This window comes from Oncorhynchus gorbuscha, linkage group LG05, assembly GCF_021184085.1.
Source record: "Oncorhynchus gorbuscha isolate QuinsamMale2020 ecotype Even-year linkage group LG05, OgorEven_v1.0, whole genome shotgun sequence".
Taxonomy (NCBI): domain Eukaryota; kingdom Metazoa; phylum Chordata; class Actinopteri; order Salmoniformes; family Salmonidae; genus Oncorhynchus; species Oncorhynchus gorbuscha.
Window position 1 is genome coordinate 28,557,954 of NC_060177.1, and position 23,313 is coordinate 28,581,266.

General features: G+C 43.3%; 1 pseudogene; it reads left to right on the forward strand.

Moving 5' to 3' along the window:
* The first annotated feature begins 20,494 nt into the window (after positions 1-20,494).
* LOC124034860 lies at positions 20,495-22,632 on the forward strand (annotated as a pseudogene).
* The last annotated feature ends 681 nt before the right edge of the window (positions 22,633-23,313 follow it).

Genomic DNA, 23,313 nt, shown 5'->3' on the forward strand with positions numbered 1-23,313 from the left:
CTGTATATGGTTCAAATATATGGTGTAATTGTAGTTCCCTTTCATTTATATTTGTTGTGAAGACAGAGCTGGAGAAATGTCAATTCTTATCAACTGAGCCTAACTTGATCACCTAGCTACGTTGTTGGTTTTATAACCAGACAAATGGGGCACTCACCTGAACCCGTAGTGTGAATTATTCCACGATAAAGGCTATTGTGTCTGCCATCTCTCTAGTAATCTAGCTACCAGCTACCCTACCAGCTACCCGCCACAGGGATTCTATTTTTACATTTGATGGGAAAGGCGGGACTTGCAGGGCATCAAGCGTCTCAAATGGAACTAAGTTCTATTTTAGCGCCTGGCTATGCAGACGCCCATTGACCCGTATGAGCAGTGTGGATGAGTAACATGTACACGTGAATGTATTTTGCTACGCTCGCCCACACAATGCGGTTGGTCTTGCTTGGGTGTTACTCTGAAAGCAGAAGATAACTCAGAAATCTGCACACCTTGTTTCGTCTTGAGAGAGTTGGATCAGGGTCTTCAAGCACTTTTCAACGGTCCCCTCAGAACGTGTGCTCCAAATCCAGAGCAATGCACAATGTGCAATCACCTGGCTTTGTACTGCCTTAGTGAGTGGGCTTGTTCTGTTAGAACTGAATAACCAGACATCAACATTTTAGAATACACTAGCACAGAATACTGGAGTAAATATATTCTGAGCATTGTGAGAATAATATTCAGACACTATCATGTTGAATGAAAGTGAACTAACTCTAAGTCATTAAACAACTAAATGTGTATCTAAATGTGTGTCCCAACAATGCAGAGCTAAGTTTGCTTCTAGCTTGTTGAACCGCTGACATTTTCTGTTCTCTTGTGTTTATCCTGTTGAGATCACCATGAATCTGGAGAGAGGATGTCATTCTCTGTTCTCTTGTGTTTATCCTGTTGAGATCACCATGAATCTGGAGAGAGGATGTCATTCTCTGGGAAATAGAGCGTGATGGTCAATATTTGTCCAAAAAAAGGAGGAAGGAAGGCTCTTTGGGAGAGACATGTTAATAATCCATGGATTAATGCAGCTGTCCTCTGCATGAACTGGCCAATGTGGGTAATCTGCAAATGTAACGAGGATAATATACCACATGCTCAAATGGACATTGGATTTCCTGGTCAAGCGTGTGTATGAGGGTCTGTGTGGTGAGGGAGCAAAAGACACACCATGATTCTCCAGAACTGCAGAATGCTGTGGTTAAAGTGGCAGAGCTTTATCAAGCAGATGCTAGCCTGCCTCCACATCAAGTGCCTCATGCCCTGAACCTGCTTATTCTCCTCAGTGGATGGTGGATAGGCTCCCACCCAAACTAACGGTCAAAACACACCCAGATCTCTGACCACACACATCCCACTCAACATCCAAATGACGTCTTACCAGCACTAAATAACTGCATACACTTCCAGACTCTTAGAAGACTTCCTCAGTGGGTTAGGTTAAAGAGCGACAGCCCCTAATAAAGCAACTTCCTGTTTTGAAAATGGCTATTTTGGCTTCGATATAAGTCAAACATTTATTCTAGTATCAAAATTGACTACAAAGTGTAAAAAGGATCATTTTGGTCACGAGGTCAATCTCGTCCAAAACGGCGATTCGCGAGATGATAGGATAAAATGTTATGTCACGGAATGATGGATACAGTAACAGTTTTCCTTGGGTTGGGTTTATTTCAATCCTGCCCACATGCTCACAGCTGGCAGAACGCAAGTAATCATTCATTTGGACTGCAGCTGCACACATCCTAATGGTAATGCCCATTGTCAATGTAGTTTGACTTAAAACCATAAACCAACTATAAATTTGTTGAAATTCATATCCAGATATTGAAATCATTTAATGACAACAGATAAAATGTCACCATTTACATTGTGTAATTTATGGATGGTCCCTAACTATCCCCAGAGATAGGCTATCCAAAGTTATAACAATTTTGCCATGGTAGCACACCAGCTGACTGAAGCTAATTTGCTAAATTATTTGGCTAATTGGGCCACAGCAAACCACACCCTGAACCAACTCACATTTGAATTCAGTCTAAAAGGTGGTCAAATCAGGAAGTGCAGTCGCCCTTTAAAGATTTTAACACCTGGGTTAGTGTTCCCCTCATTCCTCAGTGGAAAATCATTGTGTCTTTATTTATATTGTTATACTTTGCTTATACTGTACCCATGGTTTGGGACCCAAAGTGAGTCCTGAGCATGGGAGAGGTGGATCGTGAGTTATAAGTAAAATATAATCACACACTATTTCTTCTTGATTTCTTCTTGATTTGGGACAATACATTTGTCATGTGGGTCTTGTGCTGAAAAAGCCTCTGCTGTTTGCTATGAAATGCATTGCCTCAGCTGTAAATGTACACTATAGATAATTGTGATACATTTAATGAACTCCCAGAGTTGAGAGGGAATCAAGTAGGCTACTCTCTGTGTTTTATTCATAGGACACCTTGGCTCCTTTCCTCAGAGCTGGGCTAAGAGGAACCAGTGATAATTTATGAGTAATCTGCTTATTTATTTATCTACCCCCACAGGAGGAGCAGGAGGCAGGCTATGTCCAGGCATGTACTGTACTGTATCTCTGTACGGTACAGACTAGAGAAGTCCAACTCCTAAATCCTGTTCACTGACTCCACACTGCCAGGTACAGTAACCTCTTACCACTGCCTCTCAGCCCCTGAGCTCCCCTCTGATTAATCCCAGCAGCACCTGCATACTTTTTTAATGCTAGCATTACTGCACGTGTATCCCTTCCAAAAAGGGTTGAGGAAAATGCAAAAGCTGCACTTCTAATTTCATTTTTTGCTAAGGGAAGAGAACTGTACATTTTGGTATTACGTAAAAGTTACAGGGATTTAAGAAAAATACATATTCTGGTTGTAGAAGGCGCCTGGCATTTGCAGAATGTGTGTCAGAAAGAGTTCAGTAGAGGGAGGTGTAGAAACAGTAGTCAGCTTTGGGCATTGTGCCAGCCAGAAGATAAATGTAGCCTAGGTGTCCAATTCATTTATGATATTCAAAAGCCAAAACTACGAGCTGAGAATGTTGTCTACAGATCCATTTCCCTAATTAAATATTGCGTTATTTGGTTTACTACATAGCTATTAGATATTAGATAGTCACAGTGTCATTTGAAAAGTGGATTCCAGTTGCTGGTTATGATCAGAATGTACATATTTCTTTTGTGGTGCATTTATACTTAGTCCAGTTCTATCGCCATGGTATCCTTTCTGAGATTAGCATGCAGTAAATCTGTGAGACCATGGCAATGCTCTAGGGGAAGATTCTCCCTGCTCCCTCACCAGGTTGCTCTCTTCACAAATCATCCCTCTGAGACAGAGGGGGTTGGGGTGCTCTGAAGTCACAGGTGAGCGAGCTGGTCCTGAATCCTGGGGTTCATTTTCAAAAGGTTCCAGCTTCTACCCCCAAACCATAAGACCGCTGAACAATTAATCAAATGGCCACCCAGACTATTTACATTGACCCCCCCCCCCCCGCACACTGCTGCTACTCGCTGTTTATTATCTACTCTGTATGCATAGTCACTTTACCCCTACAGTACACGTACAAATTACCTTGACTAACCTGTAACCCCTTACATTGACTCGGTACCAGTACCCTCTGTATATACAGTAACCTCGTTATCGTTATTTTATTGTGTTACTTTTAATTGTATTTATTACTTTAGTTTATTTAGTAAATATTTTCTGAACTCTATTTCTTGAACTGCTTTGTTGGTTAAGGGCTTGTAAGTAAGCATTTCACGGTAAGGTCTACTACACCTGTTGTGTTTGGTGCATGTGACAAGTACAATTTGATTTGATTTGTTCCCGCATACCTTGTACATGTGAAAGGTGAGTTTCCCTTATACAATGTACTGTAAAGCACTTTGATAATCTTGGAAAAGAGCTAATTATATCTCCAATCAATTATTATAATGAGTACTACCGATCTCTCTCTCTCTCCAACCTACCCTTCTTCACAGAACCAGGAGCCTATAATATGATTCAGGAGTCAACCCGAGGCTCTCCTCACTCCATGGCCAAAAAGCCTTCAGTCTCAAGACAAAACGACAGAACACTTGAGGGATGTGTTCATATTAACCAGCTCTGTGCCTGCCTTTGCATTAAACTGGTAAGTAGAGTAAGGGAGTAGCTCTTGGATTCTACTGAAGTTAAGAAAGATCAAGAGTGCATGCCCTTCTGTTGTTTTCCTGTTAGCTGAATCTGTTTCCTCCATTAGATATGAATACATTTCTCATTGCATGCACAAATATCCAGATGATGAAGGTACATGCTAGAATACAGACAAATTCATTTCCATGGTGTCTTTGTGAAATTGAATTTTTGCTAACAGAAATTAGCTTTGAGTCTGTCAATGTGCCAGAGAGGTGATGGTGGCAGTCGGGTCCCCATTCAGACGCACACTGTCAAGGCTCTGGGATGATTCCAGGCTGTTTGCATGATATTGGCGCAACGTGAGTCATGACACAAGCACCCTTCTGGAACACCCTGAAGTAGCATCACATATGTTACGTATCCCTCCCACCAGAACATACTGTATGGTCTGGCTCAGTGCCAGTCCTGTCTGCCCACAATACTTTAATACATTTCCTTTATTTCCCACCATTTTGATTTGTTTCCATCTGTTGTCACTCAGTGAGGTGCAGCTAGGCGACGTCATGACGGACGTCCAAGGTAGGGGACATGGATGGGCAGCCTTGTGAAGTTGAGCAACTGTGCTCATCTGCCAAACATCAATGCCAAACATCTGCCAAACATCATCTGCCAAACATCAAAGTCCCAAGTAAAGGAGAGGGGAAAGGGGATATCTGAGGGGAAAGTGTGAAAACAGCATGTCCGACAAATCACAGAGAGATGTCCTGGTAAGAAGGCAGCGTGTGCCTTTTCAAGTCATTGTGTCCTACATTTCCCCAAAGGCAGTGCATCAGACGATTATTTTCAGCTTTTGACCTCAGTGAAATGTATTTCTTTATACTGCTGTTCAGTCTCGTGACCGGAATGTAACCCTTTTGAAGATTTACAGATGATCACATAGCTATGTCCCTCGAACAAAACAATTACAAGTGTTTCATGGAAGACCCATCAAAGTTAGAGGCAATCCCTTGATGAGTCGGAGGAAGGGTTCAGAAAATCAAGAAATGACAGCGCTTCAACTCTGCAACACTGTCTGTTTGATTTCTTTAGACAATATGAGTAATTCTGCTCATTTCCTCTCTCTCACTGCCGCTTGCAGCAATTACTACAGATGGATCGGCGAGAATAGGCTTATTGGACCTTGGTGTCAGAACGTTGGCCAATCAGATTGGGATAATGAGTAGCCTGTTGTCAGGAGATGAGGGTGTTGTCCTCCCAGGCTCTGTTGTGTTGAAATGTATTCTACTGTATCTGAAACATCTGGGCTTCATCATGTGACTGTCACTTCACAAATACTGATGTCACTTGGAAACTGTAGGAACAGTAGGTATCAACGTCTGCTCGTCCAGGTGATCTGACGTGAACAGGACAGAATGTACAGTAAATGTGGATGGGTGTGGGATTCATGTGTGGATGATTTATTTGTGTCTATGTGCTAGAAGTCACTCTCACCCCAGAGAGCACCTGTCCACCTTGTATCTCAGCCTCCCACATGTATCAAGCACAGGAAGCTTGTATGAGTAGTATTTTATACTGTGAAATGGACGGAGCTGAGCAAACTCGAGTCCCTTTATTAGGGCAGAAAGCACCCATTGCTCCTATAATCTGATTTTTCGATCCAATTTCATTTAAAATAAGGTTTGATTAAAAAGATAAATTGATATATTCATATTATGAATTACCACTCATATCTCCCAATAACTAGAAATGGGGAACAGAGATTGGGGAGGGTGGCGGGTTGGTGTGATTCGGTCTAAAAACTCTAAATAGAATTTGAGCTAACCCGTCACTCCCTGGTGTGGCGTGCTTTGAGCACTGCCATGAGCTGTTAGTGTTTCTCTCCCTCTCGCCATCCATCCGTCTCCACCAGAGGGTTAAGCATGTGGGACAGCATGCATTGGCTCATTTTACTCTGCTTTCATTGGAGCAGGGCCAGCAATAGTCCTCGTGTCTGCAATTTCATTACTTCTCCTAAGCATGTGTATTTACTGAGCAACATTACCTTTCTCAACGTTCTCCTCTCACACTGTGCTGTCTGTGCTATACATCTGCACATGCACCTTGTGTTTGTCTAATAAGATGTGTACTTTGCACTTGTTCTAATTAGCATAATGCAGTAGTCTAACTAATGCAGATTTGGGTTGACATCGGTTGTATAATTTACCATCACAGCTTTTAATAAAACCTCCTCTTCATACTTCATTTTAAATGGGAGAAAGATGCGCTGCTTGGTTATTCACTGATCACCAGCTGCAGGGTCAATTGAATAATTAAGATTTTAATTAAGCACTGGGGTTGGATCGGGAGGATGCAATCGTGGTGCTTCAGACATAACATGAGAAGAAATATGAGGGTTGTAGCAAGAGTAGGATAGAATCAGTAGAATGAAAGAACTGATAAAACAGAGTGCTCTCCTGCACTGAAATGGAAGTTCTAAAGTGGCTTATCCATGTGATCTGTGCTCTATCCTCCAGCTCCATTCCATGGAGTAGTGTGGTTATTTCACCAATCCTTCCTTCCCCATATAATACTGCACAAGGCACACTTCAGTCCAGGTCTCGGAGGTATGCAGCATTTCAGCCCATAGGATCCCCCTCAGACTGTTCACCTCATCATTGCCAGCATGTAATACAATACGTTGTATCGACTTCCTGGCCACTGGCTCTCATAGAATAATTGATAATGTTGCTTTGGCTAAAAGCAATCTAATTCCACTCAATTGTGCATCAGTAAAAGTTAACTGAAGCAAGCCAACAATGCAATAAGGGAATAATGTAGTCCTCAGTAGAAGACCTGAATATTTTAGTGTACTTGTTTTCAGGGGTGCAACTTTCACTGGGGACGGGGGGACGGGGACGGGGAGGGACAGTTTTCTCATTGGAATGTGTTGCAAAGACGAGGCAACAGTGTGCTTTAGGACCATGCGGACATCACCGAGCGGTGTGGTTGGCTATTTGGAGTGTTTATCCGACTGAAGAAAAAAAAATAGTGACAAAATACCAAAGTTGGTCCGTTGCTTGTTTTAATGTATCGTGTTTGCTGTGTAGTGGACATGGCCAGTTGTCCAGTGGGATTTCGGAGGGCAGATTGGATATACCAATAAGGAGAATGGCTTAGTGCAGACCTGTGTTTGGTAATGAATAAACCATCAAACCAAGTCATATATCATCTTGTAAGACACGATCAATGCTGTTTTTTGCAAGGACCTGTCTTTTGAATATTTTATACCCATCAAAGTAGCCAGAAGAGAAAAGTGATGACAGAGTAGAAATCAAAGGAACTGGATACAGGGCTAACAGAGAAGCAGGTCGGGATTTAGTGTTAGATGTCTGTAGTCAGCCATTGTCTGTGGTAAAGTGTATCACCAGTCATTTAAGAAAGACGAAGTGGATTACTAGTCTTCTAAGCATCCCAGTCTATTCCACAGGGACTGACAACTCTGATATAGAATCACAATCATCTCCACCAAGACACGGGCCACAAGATGTCTGGAAACACAATCAAAGCTAGCTATCATGTTTCTAACAATCAACCCAATATTTACTGTAAAGCCTCGTAACTCAGTTACGACCCATAGCTCAGTTATAAAGAGTGAAATGTAGAGTAAAATGTGAGAACATTGGAGAACTGTACCCCTACAGTAGTACATCATTAAATCAGGTAGTAAAGACACAAATGTGGAACGGCATAAGAATGACATGTCACGCCAAATGTACGTCAAATACCTCATCTTATTTTGCTTTACATTTGGGGATTCGAATCCAATCAGAAATAGTCTCTTTCTCAGAAAACTATTATAATGAAGAGCCTCATGTCACTGAGATTGACGTCTGTGTTATTCCCGACGAGCTATTCTGAATCGAGTGTATATCACAACAGAGCAGTGTGAATGGATGGAGCTTCAGGACCCAGTGATATTTACCCAGTATACGGAGATGGGAAAATGGAATGTGGTTTCGCATGCTAACAGCTCATTGTGCCATGCGATCTAATCAAATATAATTTATACAGTGATGGGTTGTAAAATGGGGAAAAGCGCTCTTATATCATATCCCGTCCTGCCTCAGTTGCACAAACACACATCAGCTGCAGCAGAAGCACCTCCTCCTCAGTCGCTGCTTCCTTTGTCTCAGAGACGCTTTTAGAGCAGTCCAACTCTATTATGAAGTGCACTCTTTGTAAATGAATACCATTAGTATGCGCTAAAGAATTAAATGACAAGGCAGCGCTTAATCAATTATAATCGCTTCCTCGCTCTCAACTTAACGTCTGCTGCTGCTCCTGACAGCGCCAGCGCGGTGTGCACATCTCTCTCTCTCTCTCTCTCTCTCTCTCTCTCTCTCTCTCTCTCTCTCTCTCTCTCTCTCTCTCTCTCTCTCTCTCTCTCTCTCGCTCTCTCTCGCTCTCTCTCGCTCTCTCTCGCTCTCTCTCGCTCTCTCTCTTGCTCTCTCTCTTGCTCTCTCTCTCTCTTGCTCTCTCTGCTCTCTCTCTGCTCTCTCTCTGCTCTCTCTGCTCTCTCTCTGCTCTCTCTCTGCTCTCTCTCTCTCTCTCTCTCTCTCTCTCTCTCTCTCTCTCTCTCTCTCTCTCTCTCTCTCTCTCTCTCTCTCTCTCTCTCCCCCCATCTCTGTCTCTCCCTCTCTCTCAGCCCATCTGATTTACTGCTCTGTAGCCTGTGCTGATACTGAAAATCCCACGATGCATCACCATGCCTGATGAATAGAGCTGGTGTGAAATTACAATTGGGATGTAAAGGCAGTGATATACAGCATATGCATGTACAAAGCTATGTGATTCCCCCACCAGCACTCCACCCCAACCACTTACACGCATATTGCTTACACACAACCTTATCGAATGCAGTTCAATATACTGCTGGGTCATGGCCTTATAACAGAGAGTTGAGTTGGGTCATGGTGCAGCTGCTGTATACAGCATAAAGAGATCACTTCTATATCGCACCGCCCCGAGAGATACACTGAATGACAAACACATGGAAATGAACCACATTGTCATTTTCTTTGAGAGCAATACAGTCAATGCAGACTGCATAGCACAAAGAAAGGAAATGGATTTCTTTATGAATATGAAGAAATCTTTATTAAAGGTTTAAGTAGTTGGTCCACATTCAGCAAAGTAGCCAATGACCTGGTTCTGTGGGACCTTGACAATGACTTCCTTGCACTGCTTTTGTCAGCCTATTTTAATCTTTTTTTTGTCTCTTTTTTGTGTGTGTCTTTTTCCTCAAAGCAATGTTGTCCTGCATATGAAATACTGGCACTACTGTAAACTGACTGGTTTTCTATTGAATCATTCATGTTTGCATTCATTATTAATACATTTATTTCAGTTTACATCCGATAATGGATTCATACTGAATATTGTCATGATTTCCACTGACTTAACCAAGGCCTTTTCTACTGCTGCTATTGGTTTTCCACACAAGTGGAACCATGTTCATTACCCATGGAGTCTGACAGCTAATAAGAGATGATCTGAGCATGACCTATACATACAGTGCTGTATGTCAACATATGGCCATAATGGCTGCTCCCCGTGCAGTTGTTACTCTATGGAGGTAATTTGTTGCAACAGTTGTCAGATGTGTTCATAAACACACGGAATCATGCCACCCACCTCAAGGCAGAGGATAACAGGCAGATATTATTCACTGTGTCATTCCATTGTTCTTTTCTTACCCCTAAAAACACATGCAACACATCTAATTCTCTCAGCATATTTAATTATTTGCTTATTTTTGCCAGTGAAAAATAAAATAACTATAACACGTACAATCACAAGCCATTTCCGTGGGATTATGCTTCTCAGCTGCTAAAGGGATTTAAGACACGATAATAAAGATAAGAAGGAACCATTAAGAATTTTTTTGTTCCGTTAATTAAAGGCAAGAGGATTAGTAACAACGCAGAAACAACATGTAGGGCAACAAACAGGCAGGCTGAGGATACGATAATGTTTCAGAGCCATTCATAAAACGTGCCTTCAGTCTCTGCTGTGATCAAACAAGTTCATCTGGGAGCCAAAAAAAACTAAGATTCTCTTTCCAGAAGTGTAAATTAGAATTACAGAATCTCAGAGCAAGTACAGTCAGTGCACAAAATGTGCCCTTGTTACTTCATTAAATATTATTGTCTAACCATTCTCTTTATCCGTTCGGTTGAATGGGCAGGAAAATGATGTGCCATTGTGGCATTCGGCTTGATTGCAGGCTTAGGACCCCAGAAAGTGATCTGCTCCATGTTGCAGGGAGAGAGAGACTGGTGATTAGAATATGTATCATTCCACTAAAACTCACTCCTCATCCCACTCGTGTGATGATGCAGGGAGCATGACTTCTGGCTGCTGGAGGAAGCCACGCACATAGCTTTTCAGAGTGTGGGGGCTCTCTCTCTCTCCGCTCTGTGCGTCACAGAGATGATGGAATGTGCGCTATAAATACTGTGGATAAATAACATTCACATTAACAGGCTGGCCAATGATGACTCCTAATCTTCAGCATCAGGACTATGCCAGCACCTCGGGTGTGGGATTGCTGTAAGGCAGCCACACTGATGGAGAGGGAGAGCTGAATGGTGTGAAACTCACACTTGCATATTGTGCTTTCTTGCTGTCAGAGAGGGGCTGGAGCTGGTATTAGAGTATAATACTTTTTAAATGACTTCCATTTGAAGGGGGTTATTGTATCAGGATGTATGAAGTAAATGGTTGGTGTTTGATGTGTACAATCTGAGGATCAATGTGGAAGGGAGCTATTTCTAATGCAACCGTAATGTGTGCTACTGGAGGTCCATCTATCAACTCTACATTTCTTCTCCATGACAGAGTCTAATTTGAGGGGTTTAGAGCAGCCTGTTCATGTAAACCATTACAATGCTCTTCTAGGGTTACTACTGTGGCGAGGATGTGTGTGATGTCTCTCGTACTGAACTCTGGCCCAATCAGAGGGCAGCCTAACAATGACTACTCCTTCTCATCATTATCGCTTCTTCCTTCTCCTCTTGTCCTCTTGTCCTCACTCGCTACCCTCTCCTTTTCTCTCCCATCTTGAGATGAGAGAGTGGCTTTGACATTCCTATTCCTGTCCTATTCGGTGTCCTGTGTGAATCTAAGTGTGCGTTCTCTAATTCTCTCCTTCTCTCTTTCTTTCTCTCTCTCGGAGGACCTGAGCCATAGGACCATGCCCCAGGACTACCTGACATGATGACTCCTTGCTGTCCCCAGTCCACCTGACTGTGCTGCTGCTCCAGTTTCAACTGTTCTGCCTTATTATTATTCGACCATGCTGGTCATTTATGAACATTTGAACATCTTGGCCATGTTCTGTTCTAATCTCCACCCGGCACAGCCAGAAGAGGACTGGCCACCCCACATAGCCTGGTTTCTCTCTAGGTTTCTTCCTAGGTTTTGGCCTTTCTAGGGAGTTTTTCCTAGTCACCGTGCTTCTACACCTGCATTGCTTGCTGTTTGGGGTTTTAGGCTGGGTTTCTGTACAGCACTTTGAGATATCAGCTGATGTACGAAGGGCTATATAAATACATTTGATTTGATTTGACACCACCTCGACCTCAATGTGACCTTCCATCACAAAGCAATGGTGTAGCAACACACACGTAAGGTAATAGTGGTGGCTATAGGGGCTCTGTGTTTTGGTAACCCCAGATAGTACTGGATGTTAAAGGGTCAATTATACAGTCAGAGTGATGGACACATACAGTGCTTTCAGAAAGTATTCACACCCCTTGCCTTTTCCACATGTTGTTGTGTTACAGCCGGAATTTAAAATGGATTCAATTTAGATTTTGTGTCACTGGCCGACATACAATAACCCAAAATGAGATAGTGGAATTCTGTTTTTAGAAATGTTTACAAATTTATAAAAAAATGAAAAGCTGAAATGTCTTGAGTCAATCAGTATTCAACCCCTCTGTTATGTCATACCTAAATAAGTTCAGGAGTAAAAATTGTTTTATTTAAAATTATTATAATAATTTTTGATCTTGTCTCATTGCTGCAACTCCCTAACAGGCTCGGGAGAGGCGAAGGTGGAGTCATGCATCCTCCGAAACATGACCCGCCTAACCGCCAGCTTAACCCGGAAACCAGCCATACCAATGTGTTGGAGGACTGGCAACCGCGGTCAGCCCGCAGGCACCTGGCCCACCACAAGGAGTCGCTAGAACATGATGAGCCAAGTTAACCCCCACCGGCCAAACCCTCCTCTAACCCAGATGATGCTGGGCCAATTATGCGCCATCCTATGGGATTCCCAGCCACGGCCGGTTGTGTAGTAACGCCTTTAGCGCTATGATGCAGTACCTTAGATGGCTGCACCACTCAGGAGGCCAGGAGTAAAAAAATGTAATGACTACCTCATCTGTGTACCCCACAGATTCCTCAGTCGAGCAGTGAATTTCAAACACAGATTCAACCACAAAGACAAGGGAGGTTTTCCAAGTCCTCACAAAGAAGGGCACCCATATTGGTAGATGGATCAAAATATAAGAAACACAGATTGAATATCCCTTTGAGCATGGTGAAGTTATTAATTGCACTTTGTAGTGACTGGGTGTATTGATACACCAGCCAAAGATATAGGCGTCTGTTCTAACTCAGTTGCCAGAGAGGAACCGCTCAGGGATTTCACCATGACGTCAATGGTGACTTTAAAACTGTTATTGAGTTTAATGGCTGTGATACGACAAAACTGACATGGTACATTTCGTAGTTTCTCCACAATACTAACCTAAATGGCAGAGTGAAAAGAAGAAAGCCTGTACAGAATAAAACATATTCCAAAGCACGCATCCTGTTTGAAAAAAGGCAATAAAGTAAAACTGCCCAAAAAAAGAAAGAACTTTATGTTTTGAATACACAAAATCCAACACAAAACATCACTGAGTACCACTCTTCATATTTTCAAGCATGGTGGTGGCTGCATCATGTTATGGGTATTCTTATCATCGGCAAGAACTAGGGAGCTTTCCAATAGACATTGGGAGACAAATACCCCTTTCAGCAGGACAATATCCTAAAACACAAGGCCAAATATACACTGGAATGCACAGGAGGTTGGTGGCACCTTAATTGGGGAGGATAGGCTTGTGGTAATGACTGGAGAGGAATCGATGGAATGGTATCAAATACATGTTTTCCAGGTGTTTGATATCATTCCATTTGCTCCGTTCCGGCCATTATTATTAGCCGTTCTCCCCTCAGCAGCTTCCACTGCTGGAATTGCTTACCAAGACAACATTGAATGTTCCCGAGTGACCTAGTTACAGTTCGGAATTAAATTGGCTTGAAAATCAATGGCAAGACTTGAATATCGCTGTCTCGAAATAATCAACAACCAACTTGACAGAGCTTGAAGAATTTTAAAAAGAATAATTGTACAATATTGTACAATCCAGGTGTGCAAAGCTCTCAGAGACTTACCCAGAAGGACTCACAGTTGTAATTGCTGCCGAAGGTGATTCTATCATATTGACTCAGGGATGTGAATACTTATGTAAATGAGATATTTCTGTATTTTATTTTCAATAAATTAGCAAAAATGTTGAAGAACATGTTTCACTTTGTCATTATGGGGTATTGTGTGTAGATGGGTGATGTGGTGGCAGAATTTGGAGGTAAGCTAAGTTGGAACTCTTCAAAGTATTATGTCCTTGCTTGAACTGCATTTCATAGACTCCGGCGCCTGATATCTGGCAAGGCCTATGAGAACCCCAGCATCCCCCTCCATGTGCTATCCCAGACCTGCATTTGCTAGATGACACTATGATGAAGTACTGTATAGCTCTAACTAACTATATCCGAGCTGTTCACTCACAGGTCTCTGCTGCCCAAACTCCCCCGCACAACAGTTCCCATCACAATGTCCAGCCTAGAGATTGAGTAATGGTCCGGAGGCACAACCGAGGTAAAGAACCCCTAAAACCCAGGTGGAAATGACCATATCAGATCGCCCTCACCACCCCAACGGTGTGCTCAGGAAAAGACACCTGCATCCACACCTCCCATTGTAAGCAGGTACAGTGCTTCTTTCTTATAAAAGTTATGGCGTACTGCAGCACAGCTAGCCGGGTGTCGCAGAATTCACGTTATTTAAGTGTCAGCCATTGTTGCCAGAATGACGCAATTACCACAATCTGCCCCTATTTACCACAAATTGTTGCGGCATAAGCTCAAAACTTTTAAAGGAAGGCCCATTGTAGCAGAGCCGAAAGAAGATGTTGCTCCTGCATCCAAGTAGGGGTACTTTGCTCACCCTGGGGCCCGCAGCCACTGTGAGTATCCTCTGGGTGGTAGCAAACATCGAGCCAGAGACAGGTGAACGTGCTCGTAACCTCTCCCCGACCTCCCTGCTCCAGTAAGGCCCGGCTTCCACATGGAGAAGCCCAGAAGCAGACGAAAGTGACCTGACCTCCGATGACCCCGCTGACCTGAAAAGAAGGAAAAGAGGACATGAACATTATGGGGGTTTGCCTGGGTCAAAGACTTACAATTAGCTATGTCTCTGTACTACAAAATGTATCAGATTGTTGGGTATGTGGGTTATTATCAGATAGTGCCGAGACTATATCACTGCTCGCAATATATCCCTTAATGCTTATGAAATATAAACGTGGACCAAAGCAGGTACATTTACAGACCGAGAGCTTGGTTGGGTAGAAGATGAGGTGTTTTATATGACAAGATTTGATTTGACTAATCACACCTCCCTGCCTAAACAATCCATCTTCATTGCCTATTCACCCCCAGGTTATTTGTGTTATATAGCAAATGGAACCGCTTCATACGTATAATCTTTCCGTCTACATTAATCTTGCCCTATACCCCTGCTGTTGAAACATGTAACATTCCACCCGATCACGTCATTGGGAAAACATTATAAGCTCAAGAATACCAATGCTAAACCTACTTCTTCTGTAAATGGAACTATGTGTGTGAGGGGAAATCTTATTATTATATGCCTACAACCTGGTCAGGATCATGCTATGATGCCTATGTTGTTCCTGCTGTACGTGCTACCACAGAACACCCAAATCGTCCTTTCTCCCACTTGTACAGGAGGACCATTGTAGCTGGCCCTGTAAAACGTTTTTTATTTTTTATTCTCTGCATCAATTCCCGATTATGGAATGGCAACTGTGCTTGACTCCTTTCGAGAACTGGCTAGAGAAGTAGAAAGGATGGGTAATGCTACTGCTAAAGATATAGAGGAGTTGACTGCTGTATTAGCAGCTATGCATTACAAAACAGAATGGCTCTAGATATTCTCTTAGCATCTAAAGCAGGGACTTGTGCGATGGTGGGTCAAGAATGCTGTACTTACATCCGTGACCCCTCCACTACGGTGACTGAGGCAGTTGCTACTATCAGAAAGGAAGTTGCTGTTGCAAAGAGAGATCAAGAATGAGGCTGGGACCTGTTTGCATGGATAAAAACTAGCACGGGGATCTTTGGAACTCTCGCGTTGCAGTGTCTCCTGGTGCTGGTTGGATTCCTTTTGCTGTCCTTCTGTCTGTTCTCATGCCTGGCGGCCTTGGTGAGGAGATTGTGTCAAAACAGCGATATCTCCTTCCCACCAGACGGTCATGACAGTGGTGAACTTAAATAACCTGATCTCACCACTGCCTGCCCTTTCATTGGGGATGCAGATTGCCCTATGGGAGACGATAGTGCCCCATCCCAACGCCCCTCCTTCTTTCCCAGATGATTATTATTAAGTTATCCTTCAGGAGTTCCTTTTTGTGTAAAAATGTCCATTTTCAACAGCTCAGATATATCATGTATGGTGATTGGTTTCCATAGTATCAAAGGGGGAATTGTGGTGGCAGAATTTGGGGGGTAAGCTAAATTGGAACTCTTGTATGTTGTATTCCGTCCTTGCATGAACTGCATCTCATAGACTCCTATGTCTGATATCTGTCTGCACCCTAAGCACAAGGCCATTGTTTTCTGTAACTGTTGCTTGCACACACCACTATCTGTATTCTGAGTTCTTCCCTGGCTACTCCCAGAGACAGACCTCCCTAGCAATTACTTGATTAAAGGTTTAGTATTATACTCACAGTCTTTGCCTACTCTTTCGATAAGATTTCCACAACAGTGAGAAAAGCATCTATTTCATTCATTTTGAATTCCAACAAATTGCTGGATAAGTCAAGGGGTTTGAATACTTTCTGGAGGCACTGTACGTGTGTCATACGTTGGTGTCAGCCGTCACAGTATATTGCCTTCTCGCTCCCTTTGTGTAGCTTTGTATCACCTGACATGACTGTCCATACTCTACTAACATAACGTACATGTACTACATGGAGGGATAAAAACAGACTGAAATGCTCGCTAACTGACGTTACCAGAGATGAATTGTGCAATAGACGACCCACTGTAAGAAATGATCTCTTCCACTGCGGCTGCCTCTCTCACTCATGATGTCATGGCTAAATGAAGTTCCCCACAGTGACAGGCGCTTTGGGGGCCCGCTGGGGCTGACATATGATACCTTAGCTGAACATTCCACTCAGAGGTGACCTCAGCATTTGAGGGGTTAATAGTCCAGGCCAGAGCCTGGTGCTTTCCTGCTTGTTCAAAGCTGATTGATATGTTGATTCTGCAATAGTTAGCATTATGACACGGGCTGATTTAGATGATTTTGGGCCGTTTGTTAATGGACAGTGAAGAGCTCATGAAAATTTGACATGGAGACCTGTGTTTGTCGACCCTTGGAAACGAAGTGCTGGTTACAGATGAAATGGGGCGTCCGCCCAAGCTATTACATCACCTTCCACTGATGACACCACTCCAGATTGGCTGGAGGTTGGAAATGGATGTGCTGTGAGTCACACAAACCCTTCCAAACTGATAATGGCTTTGAGAAGGACGAAAAAGATGTCTTATCTGAAACTCCATTTGGCAAACGTTGGGAGTATCAGATAAGAAAAGGAGAGAAAGAGGAGAAAAAAACACTTTATGATAAAAGGGCATTAATGATGTTTTGCATGGAGGCTTCATATATATAATGCTTAGCAGATTTACATTTTCAGATGGATTTTGGAACCGGGCTACAAAGACATGCAATTGTGTTTAGTTGATTTCATTTATAGCCTGTGGTTCTGTGGGTGTTAAAACATATTATAAGAGAGAGAGAGATAAGGCTCATTCTTTTATTAATGTTGTGACCGTTGTTCTCTGAGGAACAATCTGACCCTGGCCCTGTGTGGAGTCACAATGCTGGCGGTGTAGATGAACAGCTGTGCTTGTTCGGAGAACAGACAGCGTTATCAAAATCATATTTACACCTGGGCAGTGGGCGGCCCTCTCCATTTAAGTGGTCTTAATTTCCCTGCCATTTGAATGAATGTCAGAAAACCTCGCTGCATAACACTACTCTCCATGAATGGAATGTCTGCCTAGCTGGAACAGCTGGCACAGAGTGCTTATCAATGTGCCACAGCTGATTACGCCCGGGCCTCCGTCGATCTCCTCTTGCCTTTTTCAAAAGCGTTGGAAAGGAGGATAGGCGGATGGTTCCCGCCACGTCCCCATCTCTGAAATAGGCAGCACATTTGTGTCCCCACCATGCTATCAAATTCAGGCAGCTAGCCCAGGCTGGGAGGCCGAGAGGAGAGGGCTATCATGGAGTGGGTATCTGATCATGGAGCATGACACAATTAATGATAAAGTTGCTTCTGAGTGGGGCCAAGAATCATAGAGGAAATGACTTAATCTTGCGGTGTGGGGGGACTGAAGTCAGATGGTCAGTAGTGAGATGCCCCTCCAGGGAGCACCCCCCGTCCTGGACATGTCCATAAAATGTATGAAAAATTATTAGGCTGTGACTAATTGCCCGTTTAGTGTCGCAGAAAGTTGTTAAACAGACCATTGGCTTTTAATACCTAAAGTAAGGAATGGGATTAATTAAGCAGAAATGTATTCTTCTAGCCTGCCAAGTACCTTTCTCTACACTCTCTAAAAACACTGTGTGATGGGGCTCCTCAGACCGCACCTTGGGGAAATAGCTGGTAATGGTCTGAGAATGGATCTCCACTCTCAATTCACCAGTCCAGTCAGGGTGAGGGGATGAATGAGGGCAATAAGTACATGAGCCTCTGACACTAAAAAGGTAGAGGAAGCAGAAAATGTAAGTGGAAGCGGAGGATGAAGGATATATTACTATCCAGTTCCTGTTCCTGTTCCTGTTCCCTATAATCATAATCCATACATTTTGATAGGAGAGAAAAGAGAACATGATGCACAGAACTGCTTCAAAGAGACAGGCCTGAAATGAACAGTGACTTCTTAGAAGAGCATTTTACAGCATGTAAAAATGAACACTGGACAGCTAGGCTAAGATATATTGTAGAGTATATGAGGATTTTATTTGGCATTAAACCCAGGTCAGAACATCATGGCGAGAACCTTATGAATTAGACCCAGCTAGCGCATAACATTCTAAGAACCATAATTTTCTTGGTGGGTATTTCAGTACTTCAGCATAACGTTTTCTACAGGTTTCCTCGTGGTTCTATCCTGTTGTGTTCCGGTCGAAATGGACCGATTTACAAGTTCTCTCTTTGAAAAATGTCGTTAATTTAATACGATTGTTATAAGGTTCCATGACGTTGAACACACAAAATACATTTTGATGATTTTCATAACATTTGTTTTTTTTATTTAACTTTGGTACACCTGTGGTGTACACACACACACACACACACACACACACACACACACACACACACACACACACACACACACACACACACACACGCACACGCACACGCACACGCACACGCACGCACGCACACACACACACACACACACACACACACACACACACACACACACACACACACACACACACACACACACACACACACACACACACACACACACACACACACACACACACACACACACACACACACACACACACACACACACACACACACACACACACACACACACACACACACACACACACACACACACACACACACACACACACACACCTCACTCCCCTTCTTGCTTCCATGGCAACCCCCACGGGAACCTTTCCCCAATAGAATGTTTCCAACACGGGAACCACACCTGTTGGCATTCTCACAGACAATCGCAACTCTGTTTCAATAATATTTAGAACTTTTCTCGCAGCTCTGGTATAGAAAGATTTTTTTTAGGCCTTGCTCACAATTCATTCTGTGGCAGCACAATGACCAAACGATGTACTGTATGTGAGGCTCTTGATCATATCTTTGATCATGACACTGGTGAGGAGGTGAAAGGCCAGGAAACTGACAGTGAATATGCATTAGAGGAGGAAGTGTCAGAAGTTGACGACAACACAGAATATGATCCAGACCAAGAGACAACCGATGTGGAACAATCCAGTAATGAGGAAGAGGGCCCTGCTGAGGTTGTTGTTACATTCCAGTAATGAGGAAGAGGGCCCTGCTGAGGTTGTTGTTACATTCCAGTAATGAGGAAGAGGGCCCTGCTGAGGTTGTTGTTACATTCCAGTGATGAGGAAGAGGGCCCTGCTGAGGTTGTTGTTACATTCCAGTAATGAGGAAGAGGGCCCTGCTGAGGTTGTTGTTACATTCCAGTGATGAGGAAGAGGGCCCTGCTGAGGTTGTTGTTACATTCCAGTGATGAGGAAGAGGGCCCTGCTGAGGTTGTTGTTACATTGAGGAAGAGGGCCCAGTGATGAGGAAGAGGGCCCTGCTGAGGTTGTTGTTACATTCCAGTGATGAGGAAGAGGGCCCTGCTGAGGTTGTTGTTACATTCCAGTGATGAGGAAGAGGGCCCTGCTGAGGTTGTTGTTACATTCCAGTGATGAGGAAGAGGGCCCTGCTGAGGTTGTTGTTACATTCCAGTGATGAGGAAGAGGGCCCTGCTGAGGTTGTTGTTACATTCCAGTGATGAGGAAGAGGGCCCTGCTGAGGTTGTTGTTACATTCCAGTGATGAGGAAGAGGGCCCTGCTGAGGTTGTTGTTACATTCCAGTGATGAGGAAGAGGGCCCTGCTGAGGTTGTTGTTACATTCCAGTGATGAGGAAGAGGGCCCTGCTGAGGTTGTTGTTACATTCCAGTGATGAGGAAGAGGGCCCTGCTGAGGTTGTTGTTACATTCCAGTGATGAGGAAGAGGGCCCTGCTGAGGTTGTTGTTACATTCCAGTGATGAGGAAGAGGGCCCTGCTGAGGTTGTTGTTACATTCCAGTGATGAGGAAGAGGGCCTTGCCGAGGTTGTTGTTACATTCCGGCCAAAGAATGGAAATATGTCCTGGTCTTCATCCCCACCTAAGAGGAGAGGTCGGCTGTCAGCTGAAAATGTTATCAGGATGACCCTAGGGCCAACGAGATACGCCATATCCGGGGGCGATGACATGACATCCTGCTTCAATCTGTTCCTGACAGATTCAATCGAAACTATAGTGATAAACATGACGAACTTGGAGGGGAGACACAATTGCAAAGACAACTGGAAGGAGGTAGACCAGACAGACGTCCAAGCAGACGTGGGTCTCTTGATTTTGGTGGGGTGTACAGATCCAGAAAAAAATCAACCACCAGTTTATGGGATGCAGAGTCTGGTCGGGCAATTTTTCGTGCCACTATGTCACTCCAGACATTTCACGTGTTGTCGCGAATGATTCGCTTCAACAACCGTGATACAAGACCAGGCCTGTGTCAACAAGACAAGCTGGCAGCGATCAGAGAGGTTTCGCACAAGTGGGTGGAGCGCCTGCCACTCATCTATAACCCAAGTCCAGATATCGCAGTGGATGAGCGTCTGATCGCTTTTAGGGGACACTGCCCATTCAAACAGTACATGCCAAGCAAACTGTCTAAATATGGAGTAAAGATATGGGCTGAATGTGATGCCAGGACAAGTTATGCCTGGAACCTGCCGACGGTGTTCCCGAAAGGAGCCAGGGGAAGTGGGTGGTCCTGGAAATGACTGCAGGTCTCCAGGGGCACAGCATAACATGTGACAATTTCTGCAATTTCTGCTCTTGGTCAGGAGCTGCTCCAAAAGATATGACCATGTTGGGGACTGTCAGAAGGTACAAGCCTGAGTTACCCACTGCTTTACTCACTACCAAGGACAGGGATCGTTTTTCCTCTAAATCTGCCTTCACCGATACACAGATTTGTGTGTCCTACTGTCCGAAGAAAAAGAAGAATGTGCTCCTGATGACAACTCTGCACAGCGATGCCTCTGTGAGTATCAGGGGGGACAGGAAGCCCAAAGCTGTCCTGGATTACAACTGGAACAAAGGGGGAGTTGACAACCTTGATGAGGTATGTGTACTTTTTCTTCTATTACCAGATTGTTTTATCTGCATCTTAAAAATAAGACCTGTTGTTGCTTGGTGAAATGCTCATTGAATTTGTGAACAATATGGAGGCAATTCTATTCATTTGAATATGTAAATATGTTTCAGATGTGATAAATTAAAACAACGCTTTGTTGCAATTTTTCACATTACTATGCAAGCCGTGAAGTATCACTTGTATGCACTCATTATTATATTTACTGATTGTTGCACTTTTGCAGGTTACTGGCACATACTCTCGTAAGAGGATGACGGCACGTTGGCTCATGGGGGTGTTTGTCAATATCCTAGATGTGTCGGCCTACAAGGTGTTTGTGGTGTGGATGGAGGTGATTTCAGGCTGGAAGCAGAGGAAATTCTTCAAGAGGAGACTATTCCTAGAAGAGTTGGGGAAAGCCATGGTGGCACCCCTCATTCAAAGGCACAAACACCTTCCTCCAACACCATCCTCTGCTGGATTGGTGAGAGATATACAAGGGCCAGAAGAAAGACCTACGGACGCCAGAGACAGAAGAGACAAAAGGAAGAGGTGCAATCTGTGTGCACCAAGGGATGTCAAAACGAGCATCATGTGCCATAAATGTAGTGCACATGCAACAACCGCCACGTATTGTACAACATGTGCATGAGAACCCAAAAAATGTAACCACCATTGATTGACAGATTGTGAACATTTTCATGTTTTTGTTATTGTTGGTAATACTGTTATTGTTACTGTTGTTATTTAATGTGTTCAGACATTAATTTTATAATATGGTAAAGTTTTCATATGTTGTTTTGGGTCCTTTTTTTACTAATAAAATCATACCGGTCAGTTTTGACCGGAAACACAACAGATGTTATTTTGTGCCACTTAAAAAAAATGAAATGGTTTCAAAACAAATGTTCTTGTTAAACTTTGACACAAGTAGTCTGTGATAAATAGCACAATATGTTTCATCTGAATATTTGTTATAGTCAAAATAATCCATACATTATGCTTTTTTACTCATAAACCGTCACCCCCTGACCTTAGTTATCTTTGTTTTCTTTATTATTTTGGTTAGGTCAGGGTGTGACGAGGTTGGTATGTGTGTTTTGTCTTGTCTAAGGTTTTTGTATATCTATGGGGTTTTGGTATGTCTATGTAAATGTAGGTCTATGGTGGCCTGAATTGGTTCCCAATCAGAGGCAGCTGTTTATCGTTGTCTCGGATTGGGGATCCTATTTAGGTTGCCATTTTCCATTTTGGTTTTGTGGGTCATTGTCTATGTGTAGTTGCCTGTCAGCACTCGTGTTGTATAGTGTTGTATAGTGTTGTATAGTGTTGTATAGTGTTGTATAGTGTTGTATAGTGTTGTATAGTGTTGTATAGTGTTGTATAGTGTTGTATAGTGTTGTTGTTGTTGTTAGTTTGTTTAGTGTTCTTCGTGTAATAAAAGAAGAATGTATTCGTATCACACTGCGCCTTGGTCACCTCGTTATGACGAACATGACAAAAACTAGTTGTATGAGCTCAGGTCAATGAGGCCTACAATGTCATGCCTTGGTCTTAGTATTTTGTGTTTTCTTTAATTATTTGTTCAGGCCAGGGTGTGACATGGGGTTATTGTATTTTCGCATTGGGGTTTGTAGTATTTGGGATCGCGGCTGTGTAGGGGTATTGATTCGGCTTGGCTGCCTGAGGCGGTTCTCAATCAGAGTCAGGTGATTCTCGATGTCTCTGATTGGGAACCGTATTTAGGTAGCCTGGGTTTCACTGTGTATTTCATGGGTGA